The sequence below is a fragment of the Ambystoma mexicanum genome, chromosome 3q (genome assembly GCF_040938575.1).
Source record: "Ambystoma mexicanum isolate Mex_15411 chromosome 3q, UKY_AmexF1_1, whole genome shotgun sequence".
Taxonomy (NCBI): domain Eukaryota; kingdom Metazoa; phylum Chordata; class Amphibia; order Caudata; family Ambystomatidae; genus Ambystoma; species Ambystoma mexicanum.
Genome location: NC_090926.1, coordinates 652,573,141 through 652,587,012, shown reverse-complemented (window position 1 = coordinate 652,587,012; position 13,872 = coordinate 652,573,141).

The following is a 13,872-nucleotide window of genomic DNA, read 5'->3' as shown; positions in this document are numbered from 1 at the left end:
CCAAATGCCATTACAGGCATGTCCGCATTTCAGATGTTAAGATAGAGAAGGGCGGCTTCCACACTGGTACCACGTGGCTACACAATGTCAGGCAGGATGATGACACATTGACATGAGTGAAATCGAGTTTAGACTACAGAAGAGCAAAGAGATCATGAAATCACAGAGCGAAAAGCACAAAGCAACATAGCGGACAGAGGTCAACAAAGGGAACTTGGTGAAGATACGCCTGCCCCACAAAGACACCCTAATGGGCCCCAAGTACAGCCAAGCCATACAAGTCACACGGAAAGGCGCCAATCATGTCTATACTAGTGATTGGAAAAGGTGAAACCTTGAAAGGGTGGCTCTGTACAAGAAAAAGGCATTGACAGCCCACCCCTCTATGGGAATGGGAGATGGCATTGGCCCGTGGGGATTAACTGACAGCCCTCAACAGCAAGAGATGGAGGACATGGAAGAAGAAAACCAAGGTGAGGGCATTCCTATGAGCCCCACAACCAGGGCGAGAGACCCACACGAGAAGCGACCACAGCAGACAAAACCCCAATCGACACATATCGCATGAACACTCATTCTCCCAAGGCAGCCATTGAACAGAAACGACCCCAACGTGAAAGAAGAAAGCCAACCAAATTCACATACTTTATCATGGACTGTGACTGAGCTTTTCCAACGAAAGGAAGTGTGTGGGGATCTAACACGCGAGATCTTGCAGATCCGAGATCTCGTGAGACGACGCGTGGGAAGCGTGCAACAAGCCGGAAAGGGGACAGAAATGGAGCGAGGGACCAGGAGGACAGTCATGTCTCAGCGCTCCTCCTTGGAAGCTGGAAAAGAACCCCTGAACTGCAGCCTGCAGATCAAGCAGGTTCCTCTACTTGGAGAGAGTAATTCCATGGCTGATAAAAAGCCTTGTGCAGTGGTCGAAGTGGGAGGGAGTGGTCGGGAGCGGTGCTCCTCTACTTCTTTTAATTAAGTTTTACCGTTCCTATACTTTTATTTTAAAAAGAACCCGTTCTGGAACGGTTTCGTTTTAAAATAAAAGTCAAGGAAGAAGTTGAAACTTACACTTTCAGTGCACTGCACAGGACGTTTCCTTAAAGAGCAGGCACATATGTTTTGGGGGTTTTATTGTGCATAGGAGGGGGCGCGGTGATGGTGTCTGTGGGGAGCGTTGCAGGCCAGTAGGGAACATAGTTCCACTACTTGTTTTCGTACACTTCGACCGCTGGCCTTATGAAGCTCTAGCAAGTAAAGGTTGTAAATACCATTTACTGCATTCCCAGAGCAGTGACACTAACTGCACTGCTACAATTGGACTGAACTGTCAATACCACTCCATGAACTGAGAGTGCCTGTTTTCTCTTTGTTTCTGCAAGGTGTCCAACAAAATAAACACCTCTACCCACATCCCGTGTCCTGTGCTCATTGAGGCCAGCTCACCATTCCTTATTTATTCTGATACATTCTAATTTTTACGATGAAAGAAACATGAGATTACGAATCCTGCTTTGTTTAAACAAATTAGCTTTTGTGGCCCTTGGGGTGTTATGGGGTGCTTACCCCGAAATAATGCGTGGACCACTGGCGTGCGACTTAACTCTTCCTTTATTCTACAGTAACTGCCATTCATAACTTTCCCGCTTTCCCTCCTACTCCCGCCCCGCCCCTCTCCTGCTTTCCCTTTCGTTTTCCCTTTAAGGGCCCATGTCCTTATTTGCTTCACAACATCCCCCCCTTACTTATCGGCTGAGTCCGTGATGACATCTCTTCAATGAGTCGGGTGGGCCTCCTGGCCAGCCTGTGGGGGCGTCCGACTTGCTCGTCCCTGTCGTCATCCTGGCCTGTTGGCAAGGGTGCCTCAGGCGGGTCTGGTGGAGTCTCTGGGTCCATGGGATCCTCTTCCTGTAGAGGCAGGTCCTCGGTCTCATCTTCTTGGAACATTCGCCTGAAGAATGACACGTTCCGGGTTACTTCACCTTGGTTCCCTAACGCGGTGACCATGGGTCATTTTACTTCCGTCACTGTCATAAGCTCGGCCCGATGTCTTGAGTCCCTTTTCCGGTGTTGAGTCTGCCTGACCAGCACGGCTTCTCCTACTGGGATCAGGGGTTCCTTGGCTTTCCGCTTCCTGTCGGCCCATTCTTTGGCCTTTTGTCTTTTCTCTGCCTCTTGCTGCCGTATCTCGTTGTCTTCTTCTGGCGTGTAGACCTCAAGCCGTGGAAGTCGGGACCGTGGCTTGTACTTGATCATGAGGTCGGCTGGGGCGTGGCCAGTCACCTCATGTGGGGTATGCCGATAACTTCGTAGCATTTGTGAGATGGCTTGCGGCATTGAGGCTTGGTCTGTTGCTGCTTTCTGGCACGTGCGTTTGATGTTCGCCATGAATCGTTCCACCATCCCATTGGCCTGAGTTCATAGTGGTGTGATCTTTTGGTGGTGAAATCCAAGGTGTGCCGCAAATTTCTTGAACTCTTGTCCTTGAAATGGGGATCCATTGTCCGTTTTCACTACGTTGGGGATGCCCCATTCGCTGAATAGCTTGTCTATTGTGGTGTGACTACCACGTGGTGGAAGCCTGTGGACTGTATGTGCTTCACTAAAGGGAATCAGGAGTACTCATCTATGGCCACTAGAAGGTGACCTCCTTCTTCCAGTGGTCCGTAGAAGTCGAGTGCCATGTGCTGCCAAGGTCCATCGGGAAGTGGGACTATGTGCAGGGGGCAGGGTGGTGAGTTGGCTGCATTTACTTGGCACAGGTTGCAGTGTCTTAGTATGTCGTCTACTATGGTGTCCATGTGGGGAAACCACACCTGGTTCCGCAATTTCTTTTTTGTGTTGGCCACGCCTCGATGGCCTTCATGTGCAATCATGACTAGTGGCTTCCTTAGGCTTTTGGGTGCTACCAGGCGGTTCCCTCTGAGTAGTGTGTCTTGGCTTGTCGTGGCCAGTTCATTGTGTATTCTCTCCATTCTGGCTAGATCTCTTCTGTCGACTTTGCCCCCTCCCCCGTCTCAAAGTGTTCATTGGCCGCCTGTCGCCACTTGTTCGTGTTGGTACAGTGAACTGCTGCCCTGATGGTGGGGTCAGCCCTGCTCTTTTCCACAAACAGTTGAGCCGTGATGGCTGGGGGAAGGGCATTCTGTGACAGATATGCAATGTACCCGTCCGCTTCGCCCTGCATTGTGGCGTGGGACGCTCCGTCTGGGTGTCATGACAGATAGTCAGCAGGGTTCGCATCACCCCCAGGTTTGTGGATGATGGTATAGTCATATTTCTGGAGGCGGATGCCCCACCGTTCAATGCGCGGAGGCATTTTGATTCTTGGATTGCCAAAGAGGGCCAGCAGGGCCTGGTGGTCTGTTATGAGGGTGAAGGTCTGTCCAATGACAAAATGGTGGAACTTCTCACAGGCCCATACGGCGGCTAGGCTCTTGCGCTCTACCTGTGAGTATGCTTGTTCGGTGGTATTGAGCGCACGGCTGGCGTATGCTACAATGTGGATTTTGGCGTTGTCTTGTGGATCCGTTTGGGCTAGAATTGCACCTAGCCCCACCGGACTGGCGTCTACAGTGATTTCGGTCTGCCATTGCGGATTGAAGTATGCCAGTTGTTGATTGGCTGCCAGTTCCTGCTTTATGGTGAAGAATGCTTGTTGGCATTGGTCCGTCCAGAGGAATGGTTGGTCTTTCTTCAGTAGGTGACGTAGGGGGCACGTGAGGGAGGCGTACTATGGGAGGTAGCGAGCGCAGTAGCCTGCCATGCCCAGGAATGAGCAGAGTTCAGATACGTCCTTTGGGCAAGGCAAGTTTGTTATGGCGCAGATCTTGTCTGGGTCAGCCTTGATGCCTTGGTCTGAAAAAATGTGGCCAAAGAAGCATAGAGTGTGCGTGTTGACTTCGCACTTCTGGCTGTTGAGTGTGATTCCGGCTTCTTGTAGGATGCGGCAGACCTGGTGTAGGGCTGTGTCGTGTTGGTCTTGGGTGACTCTGAATATAAGGATATCGTCAGTGTAATTGAATGCGTTGGTGACTGGGCTGATTAGTCTGTGGAGGGTCTCCTGGAAGATTTCGGCACCAGGCGAGATACCAAAATTAAGTCGCTTGTAGCGAATAGACCCTCGTGGGTGGTGAACGTGGTGATGGGTCTTGATGCGGGATCGATCACAAGTTGGTGGTATCCCTGGTTGAGATCAAGTTTTGAGAATTTGGTGGATTGGTTCAGTCTTATCAACATGTCCTCGATGTTAGGGCCTGGGTGTCTCTCCCGTTGGATGGCTGTATTAGGGATCCTCATGTCCACGCAGAGGTGGAGGCGTCCATCCGCTTTGGGGACAACTACGAGTGGGGACACCCATGGTGTGGGTCCGGTCGCTCTTTCTATGATATCGTTGTACAGTAATGTCTGTAGTTCGTGGGTTACTTTCGCCTGCAGGTGAAACCCTACGCCTGGGGTGTTGTGGTACTGGCTGTATCTTCGGGTCAATTTTTATCTTGATAACGTTGTTCTTTAGCATGCCCACTCCTTCGAACAGGCTTGGATAGGTGGATTTTAGGACTTCGATGGTTAGGGCTTTGTGGTGGGTGGCCTGTATGAGTTGGGAGTCAGGCGGTATTCCTTCAATCACTTCTGTCTCGTCGTAATGGATGTCAATGAGACCTAGGGCAAGAGCGGTCTTGTGGCTAAGGAGGCATCTTCCCGTTGCCGGACTGTGGATGACGTGTATTGTTGTCTGCATTCTTTTGCCCCTATGGATGAGGTCACACGCAAATTGTCCTTTTGACATCAATGGCAGTTTTGCGCCCCATTGAAATATTTGGGCGTGTGATGGTTGCAGAGGAAACTTGTCTGCTAGGTGTTCATATGTCAGGTGGCTCATGACATTGACTGTGGCGCCCATGTCTACCATGAATGGTGTGACTCTTCCTCGTAGGTGTACCTTCACCCTGGGTGCCGTGCTGTCGTCTTTGGCTTCTGAGATGAGTTTACATATTCCCTAATGTATAGGCCGTATTCTGCGTATTGTGCCTGTTCCGTTGGATGTTCTTCGATTGGTGGATTTTCGTAGGGGTCTCTGATGATGTCCTCTCTTTGGGTTTCTTCTTCAGGATATGCTTGCATGTGGTACAATTGTTCTTGATTGGCATATGTTTCTTCTGCCCTGTCTACCTGTAGTTTCTCTACTGCTCTGAAAAACCCGGCATTGTTTGCAGGACTGGGGTTGGTGTACTCTCTTTCCGAGTATGGTTTGCGGTTGAAGGGTCTCGGCACTTCAAATCTCCTTGCGGTTGCTTGTTGGTTGGGTGGTCAGTATGCCGGTAGTAAGGGCGTCTTCTCCCGGCCCATGCTCTGAAAGTGGTTCTCATGGCCACACATCATGCACATTTGCCCTATTGCAGGGCATTGGCCCTTGTGTGGGAATTCAAACTAGCACCAGTAGCATTGCCTTTCTGGTGGTGGACGTCTTGTGTTGTTCCACTGGTCTTGCCTGTATGTGTTGTTGTATTGGCGGCTTGTTTGGCTGGTGGTAATGGCCACAACGGAGTCTATCTTCTTCTGATTTTCTATGTGGGAGGCTTGGATGTCTACTCTTTGGTACACTCTGGCCAGTTCAGCTATATCTTTCAAAGGTAATGGTTTCTTCAGTAAGTGTTTGCGGAATATTGAAGACAGGCATCCTTGCCTTCTATGACTCTCAGGCGGATGGCTTCGTCGTCGTTAAAGTTAGCGAAGTCGCAATATGTGATCTTTCTTTGCAAGCGTAATATGAACTGGCTGACTGTTTCCTGGGGCAGTTGGGTGCACTGATTGAAGATGTAGCGGTCATAGTCCCTGTTCGGTACGACTACTAGGCAACTATTGATGGCTTCGATGAGTTTCAGGTACGTATTTCTTTCTGCTGTTGGGATGGTCTTGATGACACTCTTTGTGTCTTTCCCCACCAGATTTGTGAATATGTCCAGTTTGTTTGGGGCATCTTGGTTTCTTACCGCCCTCATGAATTCTTCGAACTCGTCCATCCAGTCTTGCCATCTCTGTCCTTGGTTTTCTTGAGGTTCTAGAGGGAACGGGTTCGGGCGGTGTAAGAAGGAGGCTGGATTTGTGGGCGTCACGTCACACCCGGAATGGCAGGCACCATGGTGTCCACTGCTGCAATCCCAGATTGTGACATGATCGCTGATGCTCGTTTTCACGTTGCTTGTAGGTGGCGTTAACTTGTTCCTGTGATTCTTTGCTTGCGTGTGGGGTGGCACTGGTGTACGCGTGTGATTCCTCGTTTTCAGATGGTCTGGCGCTGGTGTGCGCCTGTGGCTGTTCACTTCCAAGTACTTGGTGTTTTGTTGTAGTGTGTGCGTGTGATTCCTCGCTTTTTAGTGGCTTGGCATGGGCGTGCACATATGACTCCTCGCTTTCAAGTGGCCTGGCACTGGTTTGTGCCTGCGACTCCTCGCTTTCAAGTGGCCTGGCATTGGTTTGTGCCTGCGACTCCTCGCTTTCAAGTGGTCTGACACTGGTTCGTGCCTGCGACTCCTCGCTTTCAAGTGGCCTGGCACTGGTTTGTGCCAGTGGTTCCTTGCATTCAAGTGGTTTATGGCTGGCACTGGTGTGTGCCTATGACTCCTCGCTTTCAAGTGGCTTATGGCTGGCACTGGCGTGTGCCTATGACTCCTGCATTCAAGTGGTTTATGGCTGGCACTGGCGTGTGCCTATGACTCCTGCATTCAAGTGGTTTATGGCTGGCACTGGCGTGTGCCTATGACTCATTGCTTTCAAGTGGCTTATGGCTGGCAATGGTGTGTGCCTATAGTTCCTCGCTTTCAAGTGGCTTATTAGATTCTGGCGTGCCTTTCTCTCCCTCCCCTGGAGCGTATAAGGTGCGGGTGATTGTTTTCCCCCTCCTACGTTCGGTACCTGCGAGTGCACGTGGCACTTCTAGTTCTGCTGGACGTTGCTCGGCGACCCGCTGGGGCTCCTCCTTTCCTCCGTTGGGTGCGCGTCCTCCGTCCTTTCCTCCATGGTGTGCTGCGGCTCCTCCTTGCCACCAGCGTTTCGCACAGTGTCCTATATTTTGTACTCCGCGGCCTGCTGGGGATCCTCCTTGCCTCCGGCCTTGGCACGTGTCCTCTGTTCTCTCCTCCGCGGCCTGCTGGGCTCCTCCTTGCCTCCGGCGGTGGCGCTGCTGTCTGCTCACTGGGTCCTCCTCATGCGCTGTTGTAGGCGACGGGTCCCTCCATGACTGCGGCTGCTCCCTCAGGCGCAGGGTCCGCCTGGGCTCGTCGCCAGTTGTTATGGGGTGCTTACCCCTAAATAATGCGCGGACCACTGGCGTGCGAGTTAACTCTTCCTTTATTCTACAGTAACTGCTGTTCGTAACTTTCACGCTTTTCCTCCTCCTCCCGCCCCGCCCCTCTCCCGCTTTCCCTTTCGTTTTCCCTTAAAGGACCCATGTCCTTATTTGCTTCACAACATGGGGCGAGGACGCTCTTTTGCCTGACTGCTGTCAAGCATGAGAATGAAAGAGAAAATGCCCAGGAATTCCTTAGGTGGGTGGAGCCATGGCAAAGTGCACGCCTGGGATTCCTGGAGAACAGGAAGTTAGGGCCTGACCGGCCACAGAGCAGGAGTTCTTGTTTATAATAAGCAACATTGGGCTTGTTTTTCCCCAATGTCTCTACTCTATGTAGGAAGTGCCTTTTAACCCATGGGTCCCATCTTTTGGGCTTCTTTAACTGCCTGATTCTGAGCACCTGCTGTGACAGAGAAAGGATGCTGGTGAGAGCCTAACCAGTAGGTATGCCCATTAAGGAGAGGTTGTCTAAAACCAGCAGCACATTCCTAAGGTGGCACTACGTCCACTGATCTCACTGAGCTTGCATAATTTGGCATGGGAAAAGACTAATGGCAATAGACCTCATTATGAGTATGGAGGTAGCCATGCCGCATTTAGCGGCATGGCTACCCCCATACCGGGTACCGGGTACCGGGTCAGGGTCTGGGTCCGGGTCCCGCAAAAGGGGATTTACCGGTCCATTCGACCTTGGAGGGCCCGGTAAATCCCTTTTGCGGGACCCAGTGCGTCCCCATTCCCATTTGAGCCCCCATAGGGCCCAATCGGAATGGGGAGGATGCTAACAACGGGCCTGTTAATGACGGGCCCGTTGTTAGCATCCTGGTCTGCTAGCGGGTCCCGCTAAGGACGCCTGGTCTCACCAGGCATTTCAGAGCAGGACCCGCTGCAGACCTTGTAATAGGGCGGCCCAGAATGAACAGGATTTTAATGTTTTCAGTCTGCTTGTTTTGGGCTTCTTTTGAACAGCCATTTTTCTTCAGGCTTTGCAAATCTCTCAACTAACCCACATTTACCTTGGAATTAGTGCACCCTCACGGCAAGCCACATAAGCCTCCATGTAATTCAATGAGCTTGCACCCACAAAAACGATAACACCTGATGTCACCCACCTTGCAGCTTCACCAGGTTTAGAAGTAGGAGAGGACCAAGTTCCAACAGCTTGCATTTGGAGATCTGGCTGGACCTAAATGCTGCCCTGGCTCAAGATGAAGCACAACCTGGCAGATCCAGCGAGGTTCTTGTTTATGGGACACTTGAAGCTGGGTAGGGTCTGAGCTATTCAACTGGACTGCACGAAATTTACTAAAGATAACGCAGTAAATCCTCACCAACCAAGGGGAAAAGTGACCCCCGTCAGATGGAACTGGCACATAGTAGAGAGGGGGAAAACAAAAGAGGTGATGGCTGGAAGGTTGAGAATAAATATTAACCTCTGGAATTGCTCTGGGAAACCCTCCAGACCACTGCTCTTCGCCTGCCAAGCCATTACAAAAGGGGAAAGACATATGCAAATCAGGCTTCATCTCACCCCCAAAGGGGTAGTCTAGCCCGAACTGATAGGTCACATCCCTTCTGCACGAGACCACACGCATCCCCAAACATGTTTCAGCCTTGTTGGGTGTCATCAGTGAGGAGTAGCTTGGGTCTCTAGGCCCAGCAGGCATGGGACACACGTCTGGGCATACACGTCCCACCCGGGGTGACAATAGCAAAACAAAAGAAGTGATGGCTGGAAGGTTTAGAATAAATCTTAACCTCTGGCATTGCTCTGAGCAACCGTCCAGACCATTGTTCTTCGCCTGCCAAGCCATTACAAAAGGGGAAAGACCATCTGCAAATCAGGCTTGGTCCCACCCCCAAAGGGGTAGGTCAGCCCGAACTGCTAGGTCACATCCCTTCTGCACGGAGACCACAAGCATCCCCAGACATGTTTCAGCCTTGTTGGGCGTCATCAGTGAAGATTATCTTGTGTTTCTAGGCCCAGCAGGTACGGGTCTCACGTCTGGGCATACCTGTCCCACCCAGGCTGACAATACCAAAACAAAAGAGGTGATGGCTGGAAGGTTTAGAATAAATCTTAACCTCTGGCATTGCTCTGGGCAACCCTCCAGACCATCGTTCTTCACCTGTCAAGCCATTACAAAAGGGGGAAGACCATATGCAAATCAGTCTTCGTCTCACCCCCAAAGCGGTAGTCCAGCACGAGACCACAAGCATCCCCAGACAGGTTTCGGCCTTGTTGGGTGTCATCAGCAGTCACGGGTCCCACGTCTCGGCATACCCGTCCCACTCTGGATGACAATAGCAAAACAAAAGCGGTGATAGTAGAGAGGGACCAGGGCGGATAACATGTCCACAGAACAGGGAGTGTGAGGATCCTAAACCCAAATGTAACAATGTAGCATTGTGTGGAATTTAATGAGGTATTAGCTGAGAGGGCTCAAGATGGCAGGCAATTGTAACTTGCATGATAGAAATTAAGTGAAATATATGACATTTATTAGCACCCGGGGGCCGGGGGGAGTCAACCAACCAATGAGGTTGCTCGGATCGCAGGCTGAATCCCACAATCTCAGCCTCTTTTCTGAGCAGCCTGTCAACTACTTCCCCACCACTCCATCTTCCCCCCACTCTACCCTCACCTCCAGGTTACCATCTGTTCCCCTCCCCACCCCTGACCTCACACGCCTTATTCTTTTGGGGGTGGCAGCAGACACCACCACCTCTCCAGCCTCCGTCCTGGCCACCGGCCACCATGGAAATGGTAGAGGGGCTCTGCATGGAGCCCTGCCTTCGAGCTCCATGGCAGCGGCGGCAGCGTGTTCAGTCAAAAAAAATACATTACTGTTAGCATCCCGGATTTCCAGATTTAAAACCCAGAGTGCTAAGAGAAATAACACCCTATCTGACCTGCCAGATCGGGTGGTAACGTCGTCGGGGCCCATCGTATATCTTGGGCCCCTGACCGTTACCCCCGGATCCGGCCCACCCAATCGGGTGTCGTTGCTATAATAGAGATTAGAATCTAAAGATATCCATGAAAGGCTGCAAAATCTTGACGTAGCTCCTCCTGCTGCCGAAAAGCCTTAAAAAACATACATTTCATTTAAATTTCACTAACAATTGTCACTGATGTTTGTATTCCCTTTTTTTCCATGAGCAAATGGTGAATTTATAGCTTTATAGACCTCACCCTCAGGTTGTGCTGGGAGTTATGGGCCCATATACCTCATTAATGGCCTTTGTTGCGCTTCGGCCTTTTCAGGGCCCATAACTCCCATTACGGCCCTCAGACTGGAAGTAAAAAGCTCAATTATAACACTTTGAATAATCACTGGGTGCTCTTATTGGCAATTTGCAGTCTATAAGAATCAGTATAGCCCACAGAATGGCTTGTATAGTCTGCAGTTTGTTCAGAACACTAGGTCCCGAATGTACCGGCCGGGCTGAGAGTACCTGCAACCAATTTCTTGCAACTGCCTGGGAGTTGTGTACACCTGACAGAGGTGCACACAATTGTTAATGTTGGTAAGTGATTGGGACTCTATCTGCTGAAAATTAGGAATCAATGATAGTGTCATCATCACCTCTAGATGACGGGAGAGTTGTGAGGACGAGTGCATAATTACATTCCTCCAAATGTTCGGGAAAGACACGATTCTGCATGACGGTGGCCTGGGTAAGAAATGACAAATCACCCGATAACGCGAAAACACTGCAGTGTCTCAAAACAATTTCCCTCTGTCTCTCCCAATTCTGCATGATTGTAAAAGAAGATTTAAAGAAATACAAATTGGTCATGACTCAGAATGTGGTCAGGATTTGTAAACATTTTGTTTAACTATTTTTTGAAGAGGCTCACAAGAAAGTCTGCATGCCATTTTTTGAGTGTGAATTGATTCTGCCCCAAAACTCTGGCCAGGTCTGGAAATTGCCCCCCAGGCTGCTAGGGCTGGCAAGCCTAAAAGCGAAGGGAGCACCATGTGTCAGTTCGCAGTAAGCACAATTTTTTGGTTAATATCATGCAGCACCATGGCACTGCACTGGCGCTGCTAGCAAAGTGAAAGCAAGCAGTTGAAACTGTAACAGTTGTAGCACAGTTACAGATCAAGGCTTTCACTACAAAAACAGGAAATGCACTTGCGCTCAATCGCAGCACACAGGTTGCCAGGGATGGGGTCCTGGTGAAGCTGTTACACCTGAGGTTTACCAAAAATAGAGCTGGGGCTAGGTGTTTTCAGTCTCACCTCCCCTGTTTGCCATGGTTTGTTGGGTCCAGGCTGCTGTATATTATGGATTGGTAAATATAGGTGCACTCTCGTTAGCACTCTTCTTTTTTATTTGTCACTAGTAGATGAAACAATCAGCCTGATTCATGGAAAAGGGCGCATTATCCCTGCAGGGGCTGCACACCGAGAAAGACACAGTGTGAGCCTGCGCACATAAGTAGATCTGCACTCTCTGCTTATTCATGGATCCAAATCCGCATTTCTAACCAACCCACAAAGGGAATCGAGCTGCGCGAGGAACGCCCATAACACGCCCCCACGCAAACCAAAAACATAGCCATAGACCAACCTTTATGCAAAGCTCTGTGTCCACCGCTGACATAACACCCAGCACCCCAGCTACTCTGCGCGAGGTTCCACATAAGTAACGGTTGCATCCCAGCTACTCTGTGTGAGGTCCCACATAAGTAATGGCTGCACCCCAGGTATTTTTTGCAAGGTCCCAAGTAACAGCTGCACCCCTGCTACTCTACGCCAGATCTACGTAAATAACGGCTGCACCCCAGCCACTCTGCATGAGGTCCCATGTAAGTAACGGCTGCACCCCAACTACTCTGCGTGAGGTCCCACATAAGTAACGGCTGCACCCCAGCTACTCTGTGCAAGGTCCCACATAAGTAATGGATGCACCCCTGTGAACAATCCCCCCTACTCCCACCGCACACACACTGCTGGCACATACCCAGAGTGCACATCAGCCCCCTCAGTTCTAGACACCACCCACCAACCCCACTAACCACTACCCCAGGCAGGCCCCTCAAGTTCTGACACCACCCACCAACCCCCATCAACTCTGCCACCACCCCCAGGCATCTCCCTCAGGTCCAGACACCACCCACCTGCCCCCATCAGCTCTGCCACTACCCCAGGCAGCCCCCTCAAGTCTGGTCACCACCCACCAGCCCCCCTCACCTCCACCACCATCCCAGATACCCCCCTACTCCCAGGTCCAGCCAGCACCCACCAGCCCCCTCACCTCTGCCACTACTTCAGGCAATCCCTCAAATCTGGACGCCATCCACCAGCCACCTCTCACCTCCGTCACCACCCCCAGGCACCACCCTCAGGTCAAGACACCACCCACTAGCCCCCCTCACTTCCGCCACCATCCCCAGGTATCCCCCTCAGGTCCAGACAACACCCACCAACCACTGTCTCTCCTGACCTAATCATCATGTATTCCGCTTCTTAAGCTGACTAATAAACATGTTTCATATAAGTCTTTGATGCTGTATTTCTCCCACTTCAAGCACTCTTCTAGTAGGTGTTGTTATTAACCAATCTAATGGTACTCAGTGGAAAGACGTTGGAAGGATAAAGAACTGAGTCAGCGCCATGGTCGCAGAGTATTTGGGTGCTCCGGGGCTCGGCCACCCACCCCCCCCCCCGAGGAAAGAGGTCATCTGTGCAAGCGTCCCTATACGTTCAAAGGGAATTTTTTTGTTTGTGTTTGTCCACCCCCCCTGGAAAACCAGAGGTCGGTGACTCTGGTCAGCCCAGCTGAGATAATCGCACTTGCGAAGTGCAGGCTGACCATAAGTTTAATACCGTCCTTTCACAGCTCTCATCAATATCAATAATCACGAGTGTTTTGCATAATGCTTACCACCACGGCTTCCCTACTTTAGTGCTTTGTAAATGACAGATGTTATTACTATTCAGCTCAATGGCACTAAATAAGGAAGACAGAGACAGCAAATTTGGAATTCTAATAAATACCTGAAGGCTGAGTACAGATCTCTAACTATGTAAACACATTTTAGGAGATTCACAAGTATCTGTAACTGGCCCTATGAAAGGAAACATCTTAATTGTTAGGCGTCGGTCACTCAACAGGATCCAAAGCATAACCAAAAGTTGATGGCTGGAAGGTTTTGAATACATCATGACCCCTGGCACAGCCCTGGGCAACCCTCCAGACCATCTTTTTTCAGCCTGCCAAGCCATTACAGAAGGGGAAAGGCCATATGCAAATCAGGCTTGGTCCTGTCCCAAAGAGAGCTGTGCAGCCCGAACTGCTAGCTCACATCCCTTCTGCACAAGACCACAAGCATCCCCAGACATGTTTCATCCTTGTTGGGTGTCATCAGTGAGGAATGTCTTGTGTCTTTAGGCCCAGCAGGCACGGGCCTCATGTCTGGGCATAACCGTCCCACTCAGGGTGACTAAAGCAAAACCAAAAGTTGATTTGCTGGAAGGTTTTCAATAAATCATGACCACTGGCACAGC